We start from the raw sequence: 6,000 nt of genomic DNA, 5'->3' as shown, positions 1-6,000 counted from the left end.
AGCAGTGCTAGACTGAAAAACCCAGGGATTGAAGAAAATGTAGTTTTTTCATATGAAGTGTCGGTTTTTATAATACAGACAGAGCTCATGTATTAACCTATGCAGCGCCAGTTTGAACACAAACAAAATCCACTGATGCAGGACTGTGAAGATATAAGCTGTACGTACAGAACGAATAACACCATGAAACTACATGATCAATACATACCTTATGCAGGTGAAAAACACATGGGGTTATTTATTAAAACTGAAGAATGCAAAATCTGATGCAGCTCTGTATAGAAACCAGTCAGCTTCCAGGTTTTATTGCCCAAGCTTAATTGAACAAGTTGAAGTTATCATTCACAGTAGCACCAGATTCTGAGTGCACCAGTTTTCGTAACTTTTCCCCGTGGTACAGGTAAGAAGGTTTATAATGCTTTTAAATTCGGGTCATTTGATCCAGGAGGTGTTCTAGTTATTTCATGTGTGGGTGTAATCTGACCTGTAATAAACAAATTATAAAGTTTTTATTGCCTGATAGCAAAATTATTTCAAAGTACAGTATGGTCTAATCAAAATAAATTTCAAGAGATTGAAAGGGTGGGGGGGCGGAACATGGCGCCAGCAGGACACTAAAGTTAGGAGCTTCTGACGCTCAAGGTGCCTGTCTTACCATAGGAGCTGCGTTTCTCTGAAACCCCCTGCCTTGTCTATCCTTCTTGGGGCTGAGTGTGAGGTGTGCGGAGATGCTGGTCTCCTCCGGTCATGAGAGGGCCATGGTTGGAACATGGAGCAGTTAACGCCAGGAGCGCCTGATTGAAGAATCTATAAATATTGAAAGCGAAATAGATCTCAGGAATACTGAAGAACAGGGATTAAGGTAGCAAATAACAACGAAAATGGATAAAGCTGAGATAAAACTTGAGCATTCCATGAAAAATGTAATGACCGTACTACAAAATGACATGGGAGAAGTCCTTTCGCAAGTGGAAAAAACAGAAGGAAAACTAGAGAAACAAGCGCAAGTAATTATTAAGTTAGAAGCACAGATGGAGGAAATGCGAAGAGAGCAAAGGAAGATAGCATATAAATTAGAAGATCAAGAGCATAGAGATTTGAGGATTAGGGGCTTGCCAGAAGCAACATTGGGAGAAGATCTACGAGATGAAATAAGGAAAATACTTAATCCATTAATAAGCAGACCAGTGACAGAACATCTGAAAATAGATAGAGCAAACAGGATTAAGCGGCCTCAAGGGGTGGCACTGGATGCACCTAGAGATGTGATTGTACGATTACATCATTATGAAGATAAACCAAACGTTTGGAAGAAGTTACGGGGAATCCCAGTGGTAAAACATGGAGAAGCGAGCCTGCAAATTTTCTCTTGTATAGCGTCAGAGACATTGGCCAGAAGATCTTTGAAACCATTATTAGATGTAATGCGTAAAAAGAATATCCAGTACAGTTGGGGCTTTCCAGCAGTTTTGATTGTGTGGAGAGACAGAAGACTGGCGAGATTGAGATTCCCAGAGGGTTTAAATTCTTTCTGTGAAAGACTTGATATACAGAAAATCGATATCCCAGGATTGTCTAAAGGGACTAAGGAGAGTTGTAGATTTAGGGAAGGATAAGTCCCCAAATAGAGAGTAAGGTGAAAGGTTACGAATGGTGGGGTGGCCTCCCCACCCACTTTTTTTTTTTGTAGACTCAGCAGGTGGTGGGCAGGGGAGGAGAAAGAGTGTGTGTGTATGTGTATATATATATATATATATATATATATATATATATATATACATACACACACACACACACACACACAGTTATAGCACACAATAATAGCAGTGTGTTGAAAAAAGTGAATAAAGCTCAAAATCCTTCTAATAGCTTTTATTTCCATACACACAAATGCATTGGGAACACTACACATTCTATTCCAAATCAAAACATGAAGAAAATATATCAAATTTGTGTTGTTCCTCTAAAAAAAGAAGGAAAGTGAATATTAGACTGTTCAAAAAAAATAGCAGTGTTCGTATTCTTTACAAACTCAAACATTCACTATATAAACTGAAAAATGTTTCAAGATTTTGCTTTCCTTTGAATCAATTAATATTTAGTTGTATAAGCACTGTTTCTGAGAACTGCTGTACATCTGTGTTGCATGGAGTCAACCAACTTCTGGCACCTGTGAACAGGTATTCCAGCCCAGGATGATTGAACTACATTCCACAGTTCTTCTATTTCTTGGTTTTGCCTCAGAAACTGCATTTTTGATGTCACCCCACAAGTTTTCTATTGGATTAAGATCCGGGGATTGGGCTGGCCACTCCATAACGTCAATCTTGTTGGTCTGGAACCAAGATCTTGCACGTTTACTGGTGTGTTTGGGGTTGTTGTCTTGTTGGAACATCCATTTCAAGGGCATTTCCTCTTCAGCATAAGGCAGCATGACCTATTCAAGTATTCTGATATATTCAAACTGATCCATGATCCCTGGTATGCAATAAATAGGCCCAGCACCGTAGTATGAGAAACATCCCCATATCATGATGCTTGCGCAACCATGCTTCACTGTCTTCACAGTGTACTGTGGCTTGAATTCAGTGTTTGGGGGTCGTCTGACAAACTGTCTCCGGCCACTAGACCCAAAAAGAACAATCTTACTTTCATCAGTCCACAAAATGTTGCGCCATTTCTCTTTAGGCCAGTCAATGTGCTCTTTGGCGGCCTATCATTTTCTGCACTTCTTTATATGTTTTCCACTCTCCAATCAACTTTTTATTCAAGGTACGCTGTTCTTCTGAACAATGTCTGGAACGACCCATTTTCCTCAGAATTTCAGAGAGAAATGCACTGTAACCAGCATGTACAACATTTGCTGCCTTCCTTCCTTAACCACCTCCCGCCCGCCATATAGTCCAATGACGGGTGCAAGGTGGTTCTCTTGTTCTGGGAGGACGTCCTCTCATTCTCACCACGCATGCGCGGCTCTGGGAGTGCGCAGCGTGGCGATCGGCGGTGCGCTGTGTCCCTTGGACACAGCGGATCACCGATCACGGAAAGAGCCGAAGATGTCAGCTCGGTAATGTGATCAGCTGTGTCCAATCACAGCTGATCGCATGTAAATAGGGAACTGCTGGTTATCGGCATTTCTCTCGTCTCGAGCTGTCACCCAGTAATCGGCTTTCGGCGGAGGGGACATGTACACTGGTCAGAAGGGCACTGATGATCAGTGTGCCCTGATGATCAGTGTAGCCCCAGCAGTGCCACCTGTCAGTGTCCATCAGTGCCTTGTGTCAGTGCTCATCACTGCCTCGTACCAGTGCCCATCAATACCACATATCAGTGCCCATCTGAGCTGCCTTTCAGTGTCACCCATCAGTGCCACCTATCAATGCCAATCAGTGCCACCTATCAGTGCCAGTCAGTGCCACCTAACAGTGCCAGTCTGTGCCACCTATCAGTGCCAGTCTGTGCCGCCTATCAGTGCCATGTATCAGTGCTGCCTTTCAGTGCCCATCAGTGATGCCTGTCAATGCCCATCAGTGCCACCTACCAGTGCCTCCTCATCAGTGCCACCTATCAGTGTCCATCAGTGCAGCCTATCAGTGCCCACCACTGCAGCCTCATTAGCGCATATCAGTGAAGGAGAAAAATCACTTATTTACAAAATTTTATAACAAAAACTAAGAAAAAACGTTTTTTTCCCAAAATTTTCAGTGGTTTTTGGTTTGTTTAAGAAAAAAAAAAAAAAACCCAGAGGTGATTAAATACCACCAAAAGAAAGCTCTATCTGTCACAAAAAAATGATAAAAATTTCATATGGGTACAGTGTTGTATGACCGCGCAATTGTCATTCAAAGTGCGACAGTGCTGAAAGCTGGAAATTGGCCTGGGCAGGAAGGAGGTACAAGTTCCTGGTAGGCTTTTGGTTAAATAAGGGCAATAATTGCCACCTGTTTTTCAAAGAATGAATGACCTCACTAATAGAACTCCACACTGCTATTATTTTGAACATGCCCCTTTCAATTAGTGATTCAATTACACAGAATCAGCAGCATGCATGTCATGACTGTCGGGTCTTTTGGATTTCTATTACTCTACTATACCTGCTAGTAAATTATTTACCATGTAGAAATATCATTTCTACCAAAAACAGTGATTGATCAGGTTAGTGATGTCCGACTGCTATTATTTTGAACACAACTATATATATATATATATATATATATATATATATGGGCTTTTTTTCCTTTTCTTTTCCTTCTCTTTTTTTCTCTCTCCTCCCCCTCCCATCTTTTAAGTTGGTATTTAGATGGAGGAGTTAGTAAGCAGTAGGAATGATTATGAGTAATTTTATGACATATAATGTGAAAGATCTTAATACTCCAACTAAAAGGTATAAGATTCTCAGGGAAATCTGCCAACGTTCCATTGATGTAGTGTTTTTGCAGGAGACACATTTATCACAGGATACAAATGTTAAACTATATTCCAAACATTACCCAACGTGGTATTATGCGGATTCACCAGTTAAACGTGCAAAAGGGGTAGCTATTGGGCTAGCAAAAAACGTAAGATTTACTATGGAAGATAGATTAGTTGATCCAGAAGGTAATATTTACTGCCCTAATAAAAACTCAATTAAATATTTAGAGGGTCAGAGATATTAAATATTAACGTTCCGAAGACAGATAAACAGATACTACAGAAAGCTTTTTCCTTCGGAGGGAAAAGGATTTATTTAGGAGTAAAGCTAACCCCCTCTTTATTTATTTCAGGTACTTGTATAGCGCCGTCAATTTACACAGCACTTTACATATATATTGTACATTCACATCAGTCCCTAACCCTCAAGGGGTGTACAATCTAAGGTCCCTAACTCACATTCATACATACACATACTAGGGCCAATTTAGACAGGAGCCAATTAACTTACCAGCATGTCTTTGGAGTGTGGGAGGAAACTGGAGTACCCAGAGGAAACCCACGCAGGCACAGGGAGAACATGAAAACTCCAGGCAGCCGGTGGTTGGGATTTAAAGTACATATATCAGATAAACTACATCCATTAATAAATGAGTTGAAAGATGATTTGAGGAAAATATCTATCAGATCAATCTCTTGGACTGGCCATATAAATTTGTTAAAAATGGTGATAGCCCCAAAGGTCCTGCATACATTTCATATACTCCCAATATATTTACCGGGGTCATTCTTTGAGACAATAAAAAAAGATAGCACTCAACTACAGCATATGTGGGCAAATAAAAGATCAAGCGATAACTATAAGGTATTGTGTAAAGATAGAATTAATGGGAGTCTAAATGCGCCGAATTTTAGGAGACCTTATTGTGTGGTGTTGAGTTCTCGAATAGCAGATTGGATTTATAATTCACTGGGGAAAAGTTGGGTAATGATGGAAAGTACACTAAACGAGTCACAGTTAGACAAGATTATTCGGCTTCCACAACAGTTTAGAAATCTTTCTGAAAATACAAGCACTTTAACACGAAATGTTTTTAGGATATAGGATAGAATCCATAAACAAAGGGGGTGGGAGTATAAATCACTGTTAATTCCGTTGGGGAGAACAGAACTCTTCCCTCCGGGGAAAGAGAATGTTGCAGATAAATGGATAAAAGATAGAAATGCATGTTTAAAAGACATCACTGAAAAAGGGGAATTGCGCACCTTTATAGATTTAAAAAAGAAGGAAATAGGCTCCCACAGCCACTAAGGACGGTGGAAAACTTGTATCCATTTGAACAATTTTTTATTATGTAAACAATGTGAAAACATGTTACCTCTAGCATATATAAGATTCTTACTGGTACATCTGAATCTGTTTCTCCGTTTTTGGAAAAGTTGGAAAAGGAATTAATAACAAAATTAAATGAACAAGAAAAAAAGAAAATATTCAATTTAATACATGGGGCGGTGGCAGGGGCGTAGATTAGGGGGTCAGGGGGGTCTGAACCCCCCCCCCCCAGAGGAGAGTTGCATCCTGCAGCC

General features: G+C 40.3%; 1 long non-coding RNA gene across 1 annotated transcript in view; it reads right to left on the bottom strand.

Annotated features, from left to right (window-relative positions):
* Window positions 1-201: 201 nt before the first annotated feature.
* The window catches only part of LOC149446109 (uncharacterized), a 32,946-nt gene continuing 27,147 nt past the window's right edge, over window positions 202-6,000 (bottom strand). The window contains exons 2-3 of the long non-coding RNA XR_016306258.1: window positions 656-807; window positions 202-484 (exon numbers count right to left, since the gene is read on the bottom strand). This is a non-coding gene — a long non-coding RNA (uncharacterized LOC149446109). The remainder of the gene's footprint in view (window positions 485-655; window positions 808-6,000) is intronic.

Source organism: Staurois parvus, unplaced genomic scaffold, assembly GCF_062004578.1.
Source record: "Staurois parvus isolate SC_StPar_1 unplaced genomic scaffold, SC_StPar_1.0 ptg000696l, whole genome shotgun sequence".
Classification (NCBI taxonomy): domain Eukaryota; kingdom Metazoa; phylum Chordata; class Amphibia; order Anura; family Ranidae; genus Staurois; species Staurois parvus.
The sequence above is the reverse complement of the archived record's forward strand: the minus strand, read 5'-3'. Positions and strand labels throughout refer to the sequence as shown.